Consider the following 15,879-nt stretch of genomic DNA (forward strand, 5'->3'; position numbering starts at 1 on the left):
TTACTTTCCACTGCCGGCAATCATACAAATTTTGTTCCCATCAGAAAAGAACAATCTAATCATAAATTCATAACCCCAAAAAGAAGAACAATCCAATATCATCACTAACCAACAGAAATGCAGAACATTAGGCAGATTATACATTAAGCTCTTTACTACTTTCTTAGCACTAACCAACAGAAATGCAGAACATTAGGCAGATTATACATTAAGCTCTTTACTACTTTCTCAGCACAAACATAAAGCTCAAACACCAAAATGAACTATAAATTTAAGCTCTTTACTACTTTCTCTAACTTGAGCTTCCATTAAACTAATTTCAGACAAGAACAAAAAAGCAATTTAAACAACCCAAAATGCCAGAGCCATAAAGCCACTTACTTGCAGTGAAGAAGCTGAATCCGGTGGCCCACCTTTTTTGTGCTAACTAAATGCATAAACGCACAGTTTTAAACAAAAACTGGGGCAGATTGCATAACATTAACTAACTAAAGGTAGTAGGCTCAACCAAATGCAGAAATGCACAGTTTTAAAGAATAACTGGGGCAGTACCTTATTTTGCTGCTTTACTTTTGCCGGCATTACCTACCCTTGAATTCTTTGAAGCTTTAGATGATTTAGACGTAGATGGCTTTTCAGGCTGATCAATTGTACTAGCACCTTCCTCCCTTGCATGTTCTGCAAAACAACAAAAGTACAAAGTTTAAACAAGAACTGTCCCGATTTTGGTAGACATTACTACATTGCATTATAAACTTGAAATCAATTAACAAGGCAGCCATTCCAAAAATAAAAATCATACCATCCTCCACACTTTCATAAAATTCAATGTCCTCGATACTAGGAACATATTGAATGTTGTGGATGCTTTCGGATCTGATCCAATTTTGGTAGCATATCAATGCTTCCACCGTTTTGGGAGTTAGAGAACTCCTAAAGGGATCAATGACCCTTCTGCCTGTGCTAAAGCAAGACTCACTTGCCACTGTGCTCACTTGTATTGCCAAAACATCCTTGGCAAGGGCAGCAAGATTAGGATACTTGGCACCATTCAACTTCCACCACTCCAATATATCCCACTTATGAGGAATTGCAGGCTTCTCAATTGGGTCCAATAAGTATCTATCCACTTCATGTGCAACAACAGCTTCGTCGGAGTCTTCCAATTCTTTCTCCCAATCTTGTTCCATGTCCGCTATTTTTCCAGTAGGCTCAACCGTCCTTTTGGAGCTGGATTTGCTGCCTTGGCTAATTGAGCTCTCTCCACTCCTAGCTTTTCCATTTCCAGCCTTTGAAGACATCATTGAGGAGCTGTACAGATCACAAAGGGCCACTAGAAGCTCTTTAACCTCGGCAGACTTCCTCTTAATGTCATCGGACTTCATTTTCAGCCACTTATTGCAGATACTTTCAAAGTTTCTGATCTTGAACCTTGGGTTTAACACGAAGGCAATGAATAAAAGCTGATTGCAGTCTTCCAAGCTTCCAAAATACTTATCAAACTTCCCTCTCATCTTCACAGCCATATCGAACAAGATCATTTCAGTCTCTGAACCAGTGAAATCATACGGTTTATTGAACAATTCATCGATCTCCGATTTGATGGCCACTATATCATGAAAATCTTTCCATGATGTTGGGTGATTTGAGGCACTAATCCTCATTGTCACATCATAGAAGACCTTTAAAAACCTCACAAAAACTGCTGCCTTTTCCCAGTCCTCTTTAACCGGTGGCCCCACCCTTTTTGTCTTCTGTTTCTTCCTTGAATCAGACCCTCCAACTTGCAGCTCATCCACTTCATCATCGATGTCTTCTTCCTCATCAAAGTACCGCGTGTACTTGCTGTCCTCCTCATCAGCCATTCTATCAAAGGCTTTTCGCAGCTGTAAAGCAGTCTCTAGCATTAGAAAGGTAGAGTTCCACCTTGTTGGCACATCAAGGATGCATACTTTCTTCGACTCAACCTTCTCATTCTCTGCACACTTTTTAAAAACATCAAGTCTTTGTCCACTGCTCCGAACATAGCGTATCGCATTCCTAATTGAAGCAATTGATTTCTCCATCATTTTTAGGCCTGATCTGACAATGAGGTTCAGAATATGTGCAAGGCACCTAACATGCAGGTACTTGCCTCCAAGAACAGGCTGTTTCTCCCAGCCTAACATCTTCTTCCTAACGTACTCAATTGCAACCTTATTTGCACTTGCATTGTCAACGGAAATTGTCAACACTCTCTCAACTTCCCAATCAAGCAAACATGCCTCCAACAACTTCCCTATGCTATTGCCCTGATGATCAGGAATCACCCTAAAATTCAGTATTCTTTTGTGCAATGTCCAACCAGCATCAATAAAATGGGCAGTCACCACCATGTAGTTGATATTTTGCACTGATGTCCATGTATCGGTGGTCAAGCAAAGGAAATGATTCCTTAACTCTTTCTTCAGCTCTAATCTGGCTGCTTTATACATGGACAGAAATAGTTTCACAATAACCCTCCTAGAAGGCACATCCCACCTAGGTACAGCCACACTACAAAAGTATCTAAACCCCGGCCTTTCGATGAAACTGAAAGGCAGTTCATCCATTACTATCATCTTGCAGGCTGCTTCCCTGCAAGCTTCCTGACTCCATTTCACCATCACCAACTCCTTAGTGCCACTGGTACTTAATACCTGCTGCCCACTTTCTAAATCAACCCTACCCGGATATTTTTTGCACACTTCTAGTATATGTCTCCTAAGTGAACTAGTTCCATTTCCATAAGTATCAGATGCAAGATCAGTTCCACAATAATTGCACTTAGCTCTCTGTTTAACACAAGTTTGAACTTTCTTACCATCCTTAATCTCGAACTGAGGCTTCTTAATCTTCTTGAAGTGCAACCACACCCAAGATCTTCCAGCAGGTTTTTCTTCTTTTGCTTCTTTTTCATCATCTCCAACATTGCTCGGTCCAGCAGCTGCAGCTTGACCATGTTTTCTCTTCACACCAGCCTTCCTCTTCGAGCTTTTGAATGTTTTGGGAATCGTCTGAACCCTTGAAGCATCAGTTGGTGTTGGAAGAGCAATGGCTTTTGAATTGGAATTGGAATCAGAACTTTGGGATGAATTGGAATCGGAACTGTGGGATGAATTCTGAGGAGAAGCCATAAAATGCTATGACTATGACCAAGATTTGAAAGGAGTATAAGACTATAAGCTATAAAGAATCAGCAACTTCATATTCCAAAGTCCTGCATCTGCACTCCAATGAAAGAAAATAACAAAAGGAAAGAGTTAGTATTAATACGTTCACCTAGAATATTGAGCAGAGTTAATACTAAAAAGAATAAACACACATGGGGAAAGAATTATCATGAAGTAAGATCGAGAACTGGTAGCAATTTATGAAATTACAATGACTGAAGAATTCCAGAAACAATTGACAATTACTGCTATTGGTGGAGCATAGAGGTTGCTGAAGGTACAAATAAGACTTTAATTTATAGGAGATTTCTGAAGTGAGTACTGGAGTCTATCATTAGTCTAGAACCTCCTCAAGGTTACACATGAAGGACAATGGTTTATATGATTAGAAAGTTGTTAGTGCCCCGATAGAATTCAATGTCAACACTGATATATATAAACCCATATGTCATTATCCTTATAGCACATCAATTGAGAGAACCTACTCTCTTCCCTATGAAACTGAATTTATAGAAACAGGTTGCAAAAGCCAAGAAAATCCAAAACAATACAATTACAGGTTGAGATAAATGGGAAAAAGTAACTGCATAAATCAAATATAATCTGGATAAGAGTTACCTGTTCTCTTTGCCGTGTTTGTATTCCTTTTAACAGATGACTGGAGATCGAGGCTTAGGGAGAATCGACGGCGACGACTGGAGATCGAGACTGGAGAGAGAGGTTGAGACTGAAGATCGAGACTGGAGAGAGAGGTTGAGACTGGAGATCGAGACTGGAGAGAGGTTGAGACTGGAGATCGAGACTGGAGACTGGAAAGAGAGGTTGAGACTGAGATTTGGGGCTAACCGGCTGAGAGCCTGAGACTGAGTCACTGAGATTTGGGGCTGAGAATCTGAGATTGAGAATTTGAGATGGTATCGATGGCATCGATGGTATCGGCTGAGAGAGGGAGGCTGAGGTCGAGTACTCTCTACTCTCTAGGGCTGGACTAAAGGCCCTTTACCTTTAGGGTTGTTTATTTTTTATTTTTTAATATTTAACTTATTATTATAACACCCAATCATAGACTGACATGTGGCAACTGCTACAGTATTCGGGTCGGTTCGGGCTTTCGGGACCTGAAAATATGGAACCCGAGACCGAACCGATTACATGAATTCGGGTCGGGCTTTAGACCGAACCGAAAAATTCTATTCTAAAACCAAACCGAATCGGGCTTTTTTCCTCGGTTCGGGTCGGGTCCTCGGTCTTTCGGGTCCGGACGCCCAGCCCTAATGATAACTATATAATTTCTAGTTCATTTTTGCTTGACTGTGCTTGTTTTTTTAAAGGAATTTATTGAATGTTTTATTTTAACTGATTGCAAAAATTTTGTATATTGTGGAATACATTGATGGAAATTCAATTGTTTTGCTTGGTAGGAAATGTATTGATCAAAGCATTTTACGTCTGAATAGCACCAACTAAAGTTCGAGAAGAGTGCGTACGGCCAAAACTCAATCATGACGATGGTTGTATATATGCTAGCTAGACATATACGTCGTGCACAGAGCTTCATCGGAGGCTTGTCATTATCCACAACATGGGGATTTCCATTAATTATTATGATATAAAAAAATATATATATATATATATATATATATATATATCACAAATGGTCATTGAATTGTGACGTGTTCTACACTTTAGACCATCTCCAATCCATCGGTCTTTTGCCACTTGGACAACTGAACGGCTACTTTTGACATTTTTGTTTACTCCAACCCATGTGCCATTTCTGACGTGGTCTGATGTGGCAAAAGACAGATTATGAAGGCTGTCAAATTTGACAGACCAAAGACAAACTATCTTTTATTTTTTTATTCTCTCTTCTCTCTCCTCTCTCCTCTCTCCTCTCTTCTTCTGTCTTCTCTCTTTCCTCATCTCTCTCGTTCATTCTCTTCTTCATACCCATTATCTACTATCCAGACCAAAGCAAAATCAAGAAGGAGAAGAAGATAGAGATTTCAACAACACCCTCTTCCTAATTTCTTGGGTTTTCCAAGAACAGCAAAAAGACACAGAACAAATGTTTTCCCCAGTCTATTAAAGCCCTAATTCTATCCCCAAAATTTCTTCTCTTTCTCTGATTCTCTGGGATTAATGGCCCGCTCGCAAATCCACCCGCGGCAAAGCTATAAGGAAGCAACTCGCCAACAAAATTGCTCAACTCGGGTTTTCCGGCGAAGTTCCTGCAATTTTCTGGTACCCGCGAAGCCGCTGTCCTCCTTGGTCGTCCTATGCTTCTGGGTTCGTCTCCGACCTCCTGGAGCATGGATTGGCACTTGGTGGAGCTTGATTCCTTGAGTGGGTTGAATTGGTGAGTTGTGGTATATGCTGCCACTAGGGTATTTCCTTTTAGATTTTGAGAGAGATTGAAACCCAGAGAAGAAGAAGAGCGAAGACCTGAAGAGAAAAGGAAGAAAGAGAAATATAGTTTTCTTTTTGTTATAAAATATTTCAAAAAATGATAAAATAATATTTAAATATAACTAATCCATTGGACTTAAAATTTATCTAAAATAACCCTGACACGTCATCAGTCAAATTTGAATTTGACACAAATTTTTTAACCAACCCGTTGGAGATGCTCTTAGTCAGTCAATTTTTGAATATATCACTTTGGTCACTCAACTTAAACATTGTCTATCACTTTAGTTGCCATTAAATTTATTATTTTAAGCAGTTAAATTGAGGGCAGTTTTGTCTAATCACTACTTTTTATTAGAGAAAATAATATAAAAAAATCTAAAATATCTCAGGGTAAAGACATATTGAGCAACTGGGGTCGTGTGGGAAGGCAGTGCAGGGTTGAGTTCACAGAAGAACATGATTCAATTGCAATAATGCCGCTTCTTAATTCCTTAGAGATTGACTCCTGCTTCTTCTTACAAGTGCTACCAGATTTCCTTAAGATGACAACATTGCAGAATTTGACCGTCACTGGGTGTGAAATTCTCCAAGAACATTGCAACGAGGGAACAAGGAAAGGAGTGGGTCAAAATGTCTCACATCCCGAATGTCAAATTTCTTAATTTTTAATACTCTCCCGAACGTCACTTTGGATTTATCAATCTCATGATCAAATAGATCACAAAAGTCAAGTTCTTGGGGACTTTTCAGTTTTCAGTAAGATAGCAGATACGAATTTCATTTGCTAATGAAAGGAAACTGTAAACTTTGAAGCAGAATAACTCTCAGTTCCATGGAAGGGCTCAGCAAGTCTCATCAAGCTGTTCTGGTAAGTTCTTTTTCTTTTGACACTACTCATTGCAACCAAACACTTGTCTTTCTTTTTCACACTAGCAGTTGCACAAGATTTTCCAGCTGGGGCCGCCGACGACGGTGGCTTCAGTGAGGGAAGCTCGGAGCTTGACATCGCTGGCCAAAACGACGACGCCGCTCTTGTCTGCATGTATAGTCCCATTGGGTTTTCCTCCAAACCCAGATTTCAAATCCCACTTTTGCATCTAATCCAAGCCGGAATTTTGGAGATTGGAATTTTGGAGGAAGAATGATCGAGTGAAAGAGAAGGAAGTTTTATTTTTTAGTAATTTGACCAAAATATCCTTGAGATAATATAATATTTACAAGATTTCAATGGATAAAAATGGATGGAAATAGACAAAATGACTAAAATGATAAATGATATTTAACTTGAGTGACTAAAGTGATATTTTCAAAAGTTGAGTGACTAAAGTGTCGAACAAACCATAGTTCAGTGATCATTTGTGATATTCTCTCTAAAAAGAATGCAGATGGTGACTGTTTGTTAGTGCCATGGTGTTGTTGACAGTTGGCTCCTCCACTTTGAGCACGTACACACAAGCTGAATGCTTGAAATATGTGTAGAATCTCCTATATATGCCCCCGATATATCTTCTTTTGGAAAGACCGATATATTATAAAGGGAAAATATCTTATATTTCACTGTTTCTACAAAATTTCTCCGATATCATCAAATATCCCTAATATATTAGATATTTAAGATATATATCCTAATAAAATGAATAAATATTGTAAAATATGAGAAGAGAAAGAAAAAAATCAAAGAGTTACTCGATTATTATGGAATATGGAGGTTATGTGGGGGTGTAAAACTTAAGAACGGTTTCTACTCAGGAAATTGTCTAATAGAGAGGCAACAATTAAACCTGTTTGAAAAAAATGCCTCGAGGTGAAATCTCTCAAGGCAGATTTGAGTGAGGCGAAATCCCCTTAAGGCGAATCTGTGTGAGGAGAAATCCTCTCAAGGCAAATATGGGTGAAATGTATTCCCCTCAAGGGGAATATGGGTGAAGAGAAATCTTTTAGAGGGAGATGGGTAAGGAGAAATCCCCTCAAAGTAAATATAGGTGAGGAGCAATCCCCTTGAAGGGAATTTAGGTATGAAGAAATCCCCTCAATTATGTGAAGAATTGAATATTTTAGACGAGGAGAACTACCTATGAAATCATAGTAAGGAATCCATGTGATTTTGCAGAAGATGTTGGATTAGAAAAGATAAGAACAACCTAAACAATTATAGTGAGGAATCTATATAAGAGTTTGTGCACTTTAATTTATGCATGGAAGAGTCTTGCACTCTTGCAACCACCTAGAGTCTCTTTTTGGATATAGATGAACTTGACATTTATATATATATATATATATATATATATGTAAATCCAATAAATTGAATCTTTCAAGTATATTGATATTTCAAAAGAAAAAGAAAAGAATATGAAAAAAAGTGAAACCTAGGTTTTTGAGCCCAGAGAGCGACGGCGACGGATCTCCTCCTCATCATCGGGTCTAGCAGAGACGTGATCTATCGTCGTCGAGCGAGGTTCTAAGGTGAGGTAGAGGAAGCAGGTTTTGCGGCTTGGAGCAAGTTCTGCAGTTTGGAGCAGGTTTTGCGGTTTGGAGCAGGAGGATTTGCAGCGGCGATTTGACTAAGTGCGGTTCTTGTAGCGGTGGTGGTCGAGGATTGGCTGACGAGGAGGCCTCTACTGTTGCAGCGGCGATTAGTTGTTGAGAACGCAGTTTCTAATCGGTCGCTGGTTTTGGCCAATTGGGTTTGTCAAGTTCATTGTTTTTCTTTTCCAGTTCCGGCACCGGTCAGGATTCTGCTGATCTATGTTAGGTAGTTGGGAGGAGGTGGCGCTGATGCTGCGTTGGAAGGGCCGTATGCAGGAAAATGTGGCGGCGGCGGCGATGACCAGCAGGGGCAGATTACATTATGCTATTGTGTTGTCTTTGGTACCCCTGGGCCTGGGACTAGGTTTTTTGGGCTTGGTCACAAGTTCTGGGCTAATTGGGTTTGTGAGGAGGTCTGACCCTTTTCAAGGGCAGGAGCCCATCGTAGTCTAGTTGTATTAGTTAGCTTAATTGTCTATGTTTATAAGAATATCTCTATGAGTCTTGTGGAAGTGCTTAGCTTTAGCGTACCACAATTGCGTACTCGGCGTGTAAGGTTAGGTAAAATAGATTGCCTGCAATGCCAGGTATTTTTATGTGGCATAGACTACTCTGAGCAGAAATGTTTCAATGGAATAGTCTTCTGTATTATTCTTTATCTATGAACGGGGGCATACCATTGGTATGTTCTATTTTATCAAAAAAAAAATTGAATCTTTCAAAAAAATTCTTTTCTAAAATATCTTCAATATATCCCAGACATTTTCGATATATATCTTTTTTAATATTTCGATAGATATGTATAAACTGATATTTTAATCGTTGTGTACAAATGCTATTGTCAAATCCAAATTACTAATTCCTACACCAAAAGCCCCAAGTTGGGTCGTTTTGTTTGGTCAGTGATCACCTGAATAGGAGTTAATATCCAATGGATATGGATTCAATTGTAGTGAATGAACAAGAAGTGATTACCGAAAACCCTAAGAGTGTGTTTGGATGAGAGAAAAAATGATGGAATTTAATTGAAACTGAGGATTTCATAATTCCTAAAAGCCAATTCCCTCGTTTGGCATTATCAGATTGGAAATTTTAAATTTCTCTATGAAAAAAAAACGAAGGAATTCGTTATTTAAATTCCTCACTTCAATTTCCACCAAAATAAGTGTCATTTACGAATTCCTTTGCAGTATTCAATTTTTATTTCCAAAACAAGACTTTTTTTCTATTTTATCTTTTTATTTGTTTTAAACTTTCTTAATTTATTACACATTTCAAATCCAAAATAGATGCAACTAAACAATAGAATTTGCAATTAATAGAATTTTAGATTGATGGAATTAAAGATTCCATCATTTATAAATTCCTACGGATTTTATAATTTTCTCATCCAAACGCACTGTAAGACTCTGTTAGGGTTTCTAGGGTTTACGATCATATCGAGGAAATGTCCACTCCTTGTGCCTTATATATTGGTTTTATTTAAACTTTTCAAAGGAGCACAAGTACAATATTACCTCTGCACGATCCTTTTAAGAATAGCAAAGAAAAAAGATAGGATAAGATAAGAGATCGAAGAAAGTGAATTCAAAAGATATATATTGTTAATTAATTCTTCACAGTTAAAACACTACGAGGTAGTGTCATGTCTCTTATCAAAAGCGGTATCAAATATGCCTTGTTAAAACGCCATAAACGAATCCCGCCCTTATCACCATCTTATCACAGTTAATTAATGAAGTACCAAGACTAGTGATCTTGGGTGTGCCAATCACTTTTAGTGGCTATAAATTTTCCAGGGCATGGTACTGTATTTCACTCTTGAAGTCTTGGCTCCAAAAATAAGGAAAATGCTCATTTATCTAAATTTGAACTACACTAACTTCATTTACCTAAATATCTTATAAGATTACCCGCCTACTCAACAAATTACATATTTTTTACCTTAATATCCAATTAAATATTTATTTATTCATTTTTGAGACAATTTTGCCTTCATTTTCTTTGTCACTTAGAAAGATAAGTCAGTGAAGACTTCACCGGAGTCCCGTCATGCGATCGCTTGAATCCAGTCATCGATTGCGGGAATCCTATTACGGGACTCCGGTCATCGGTTGCCGAAAACCTCACCGGATGTCCCTAAAGAGGTCACCGGGGATTATTATTGCCCCCCAATAAACTCAATAAAAAATTTATTCCCCCCCCCAAAAAAAAGAAAATTTATTATCTCCCAATAAAATGATTATTATTGCCTCTCAAAATGGGCGCTTGGACATTTGTGTTGCAGTACTACTACACTTTAATTTAACAACATCGGTTTCAAGATTCAATTCTCATCAACCTCAAACAATACGACCCAAATTCAAAAATTGAAGTAAGAAAAAAAAAAACGCAAGGAAGGAAGGGAACAAATTAACAAACTAGAATGATCCTGCAGTTCTTTCAACAACTTCATCTCCTCTAGTATACCAAACTCTGCTCCACGAAGCAACCCTCCTCCAATTCTCTATCTTCTCCTCCATTATGACGTGTTCTGAACCAAAAGAATTCACCTTTCACATCATCAATGCAAAACCCACTATTAACCTCTGTTAGTACTCATTATTAATTAGGGCTGCCACTTGGTTTGGTAATTACCAAATCGACAGACACCAACCGATATTTTAGATTTGATAAACCGACTTTTTGGTAATCGAGACCAATAAAATTGAAATCGAAAACTACAGAAAAAGTTGGTTTGGTTTTGGTAAATACCAAATCTACTGATTATCTAAATATTAGCTTTATATACTATATTTTTCAATACACATACATGTATATTAAGAAATAAACATAAAATTTTTCATAATAGTATGAACATTACTACATATACTACATTAATAGTACATGTATCTTAAGTAACCTGGTCAAAGATGGTTAAATAACCTAGTTTTATTGAAAATGGCAAAAACTTGATGTCATATGTATAAAAGAAAACTATAATAAGTAGATGAATACAAAGTTTACAGCTATAACAATTGTTATGTAAACAATGAAAAATGTTCTAAAGCTCTCTTCTCTGACTCCCTTGCGGGAGGTTTCTCGACGGCAGCTTTTATCAGGGAGTGGCGGTCTTGTGCTTTTGACTGAGAGGAGGGTCATTTCACCTTTCTCTAGTCTGACTCTTGGTGGTGCCGGCGGGACAACTCGACGGGGCTCCTTGCTCCTAGGCTGCTGCCTAATTCTTCTCGTCGCATGCTATGGCTGTGGTGATGGTGGCTCTGTTACCGATCTAAGATTGGATCGGTATGTTAATTATGTGGGTTCTCTGGGGAGGATGGATGCCAGGGCAAGGGCGAGTACCAATGTTCAGCCTGCGGCTTGCAGCGATGATTGGTCAGGTTGGTTTGCCTGGGATTGCATTGATTTGATGGTGGTGATGGTGGATCTGTCTTGCTCGTCAGGGGACTTGAGTTGCTGGGTATCAAATCTGATTATGCAATCTGTCCTTGATGGTGGTTATGACGGTAGTGGTCAGTGTTCCCATGGGAACTTGGGCAGCGGTGGTCTCTATGGTGGCAGTGGTGATCTCTATGGGGGTGGCAGTTTCTATAGAGACGGCGGCGGTTTCCAAGAGGTTGACGGCGACGGCAGAACTATTGGGGAGGCTAGGGTTTCTCCTAAAGTGGCTTGCTGGGCTCTAGTTTGGGACTGTGCTCTAGGGTTTGCCCTAAGGTTTACCCAAATTGGGCCTTGGATGTGGTTATTTTCGACAGGGTTATAGGCCCATTTTGGGTCATCTCCTGATGCTGAGGGTAATGTGGAAGGTGGTCTGTCACCTTCTATTGCTAGTTTAATTTAATTTCTTTTTGGGTCGCAAAAACCAGAACCTTAGTTGAAATCATTTTATGTTTGCTTCGAGGTTTCTAGGTTTTTATTAGAATAATGGTGCGTGGACTTTCTGAAAGGTGGGTGTACTGGGGACTTTTTGGGATTTTTATTCTTCTAGGATAGGGATTTTGAGAGGTTCTGAGGAACGATTCTTTTTGTCGACCCTATAGGGGTGTTTTGTTTTTATACTGCTTGCTGAACTTAATGAATGGGTTGACCTATTTCAATCAAAAAAAGTTTATAACTATAAACTTGAAAATCTAGTATTGTTTATTCTAATTTATATTATAAAGAATTAGTTATTCTAAAGTTGGTAATACCGAAAACCGAAATACCAAATTTGGCAGGTATGATTAAAAACTGAAAATTCTGGTTGGTAATTGGTATCTCAATTTCGAAACCGAAAGCTTTGGTTTTGAAGTTGGTAATACCTATAATCGATTCAAACCGACCGAGTGATAGCCCTACTATTAACCTTATATAGTAGCAATTCTCATGTGTCAAATTGTTTTACCACTTCCACCAAAAAATCCAAGTACTCTCAGAGTACCTCATCCATTTAATAATTACCTCTCAATTTTGCTATCAAGTAGGTCTAGAAGCACATACAGCAAACATGAAAAGAGATCTAATATCAGAATATCATTTTCTCCGAGAGAACATTAATCACATCTGCTTGTACCCACACCATGATCAGATCATTATTAGAAAACCAAATATGCAGAGAAAAACACCAGACATCGACAATGCCTTGCGGTATTCGCCGTCGTAGGAGACGAAGACGAAGAAGAAGAAGAAGCCTTTTCTGGTGGGAAGAATCGCAGTCGTAGGAGAAGAACACCCTCGAAAACCTCACACCACCGATCAAGGCCGATGAGTCCTCCAACGATCTGGCCTACAGTCCGGTGAGAGAGATGGTGAAGCCGTTGGGGATCGGACCGGACGTCGTCATTTGGGGAAGGAACATGGGGGAGATCAAGAGGACATTGCCAACTGTTCCAGAGCCGGTAAGGACGACGAGGAAGGTGGGGATGTAGATCCAGGCGGCGGGAGGAGATGCAGGAGGCCGCCGATGTCGAGTTCTGGTCTAAGTCGATGTGAAGAGAGAAAGGGGGGTGTAGTGGCATATGGTAATTTTAAAATTTTAAGAGCCTATAACCGTCGTTTGATATGTGAATTGGGTGAGCAGGAATTAAAATCTCTTACCAGATTAAGTAGGGGTATCTTGACCCAAATTTGGGCATTGGGTCAAGATCCCTTAAAAATAAGTGCATGTTTTTTTAATAATTAATTATCTAGCAAACTCAAGAAAAGCCCTTTATAAGTGATCATTTTGCTCTTACATCCATAAAATTTCAAATCATGCTCATAAGGACAAACTTTTGCACTTCAGGATAAGTTGTTATATATATATATATATATATATATATATATATTTGTTTTGTCTTAACACGACAGGTTGACTTCAGCTTTTTTGGGAGCAGTTTTTCGAAACAGTTGCATTGCTTAAAGGTTTTCATCTTACTACCCCGTCCGGCGGCGCTTCCTTGGGACGTTGTCATTGGCCGAGCAATCCCATTCTGTGTGAGTCCACTGGCAAGGGGCAGTGGTGTAAACGGGGCTGGCACAGGAGGTCGGGTGAGTCGTCTGACCCTCATACTGAGAAGGCGCGACAAGCATAGTTCAGCTTGTTCATCCGTACTCGATCGGTGCTTTGGCACAGGTTGTGCGCAATGGTGGAGCGGCGGTGGTGGATTGGGAGTTGGTGAGGACGACCTCAATCGCCGAACTAGGATGGCGTTGCATCTCCTCTTGTTCTAGGGTTGTTGAATTTTGATGTAGGGTGTGGTGATCGACCCATTCGAGAAGTCGAATTTAATTTAGCTCTCCGATCTAGGGCGTCTCCACCATCAAGGTCAGTGGGTGTTCATGGCTCAGTGATGTGACGTGATTCGATGATGGTGGAGGCACAGATCCATTAGCGTCGGTGGTCTTCTGTTGTGCGCGTCCGACTTGTTGGGTTAGATGGAGGTTAGGCCTCTCCTAAGCTACTGGGCCCATTTTGGTGGGCTTACTTGTAGTTTTACATTTATAATAAATCTCTACCAATTTGTGGTAGAGTTCGATGGGCTTTGTCCCGGCTTACACACTCGGTGTGCCTTGTCTGGCCTAGCGAGGCAGCGGGTCACTGTTGAATGAATGCAACCTTCTAGTGTCATCGGTCTTAATTCCGATTGGTAACATAGTAGGAAAGTTATTTTTATAGGTTCATTGACGCTCTTCGTGAGTGTGATTTTTTTGGTATGTCAGCTCTCTTATAAAGCAAATGTAGTTGCCAGAAGTGCAACCATTGCTAATTTGTGCATTTTAGAATACATTGTTTTTTTAGAGATTCCTACTATTATTGCGGTACACTCTATTCTCGCTAATTGTAAGTTGGGGATAAGGCACCATGTCCCACCCCCCCCCCCCCAATGTATTCTATAATTTCTTTAATCTAGGCTTGAGGGCAGCTATACCAGTCATTCTTCCAAAAAAAAAATCAAATAATAAAAGATAAGTTGTCATGTGTCAATAATATACTTACAGTTCTAACCATGGATAACTAAATTTTTTTTTTTAATCTGGGATTATTTTCTTTAATTCAAACTCTTTTCTGTTCAAATGAAGAGTGAAAGTGAAGATATAATCTAAAAAGTTTTCCATGAAATATAAACTTATATCGAGAACTTCGGAGCCTAGGTTGTCGCCCTAGCTAGGTTTGTCTGGTTTTCTGCAATGCCGTTGGACGGCTTTAGCGGGTGCTCCGTTCACCCTGTCTGTTTTTTCAACATGAATATTTTGATCTGGAATTGTCAAGGTATTGTCAATTGGAAGACCAGGCATGCTTTGAATATGTTAATTCAGAAGCATCGTATAAACCTTATCTTCCTCAGGGAGACTCATTCTACTAAGGACCAACATCTGTCTCTTCAACGTTTCGTTGGCTTTCCTCATATTGCCCACTTTGACCGTGTGGAGCGTTCGGGGGGTCTTGCTTTGCTTTGGGACGATTCCATCTCGGTTCAGGAGGTGGAAAGATTTTATATTGATGCTTTCGTCCAAGCCCCTAACGAAGTAGAGTGGAGGTTTACCGGATTTTATGGTCATCCAGAAACTGGCCAAAGCCATCTGTCATGGGATTTATTACGGTCTCTGGGCAGGAATCCGGGGGAGCGTTAGGTCGTCGTTGGGGACTTTAACTAGATCTTGGAGTTGGGAGAGAAGTCAGGAGGTAGGCTGTGTAGCCAGGGACAGATGCAAGCGTTTTGGGAAGCCTTGTCAGACTGTAACTTGCAGGATATGGGATTTGCTGGAGGGTTGTACACTTGATGTGACTCAAACACGAAGGAGAGACTTAACAGGGGCACTTGTACACCGGCCTGGATATCGGAGTTTAGTTTTTTAGGTGTAATCAATCTGTACCCTAGCAGATCGGATCACACACCTTTGCTTATGGAAGTACGGAAGGAGCAACGACGACTTGAAAAATTCCAGCGTCAATTCCGGTTTGAAGAGATGTGGTGTGCTCATGAAGATTTTGCGTCCAAAGTGGAGGAGGCTTGGAGCATTCCTTATGTTGGAGAACCTATGCTACAGTTGTGTCGTAAAGTGAAAGGTTTGGGGACTCAACTCTTGGAATGGGATAGAACTATTTTTCGTAGTAGAAGAGAAGAAGTGGAAACCGTTAGGGCTCAATTGGATGTTCTTCTTCAGAAACCTTTTGACCAAAGTGATCACGATCTCAAGCTGCAACTTTCGTAGAGACTGAATGAACTGATGTCCATTGATGAGACGTATTGGAGGCAACGTTCTCGTGCGATTTGGCTCAAGGATGGTG

Source organism: Rosa chinensis, chromosome 4 (genome assembly GCF_002994745.2).
Source record: "Rosa chinensis cultivar Old Blush chromosome 4, RchiOBHm-V2, whole genome shotgun sequence".
Lineage (NCBI taxonomy): Eukaryota > Viridiplantae > Streptophyta > Magnoliopsida > Rosales > Rosaceae > Rosa > Rosa chinensis.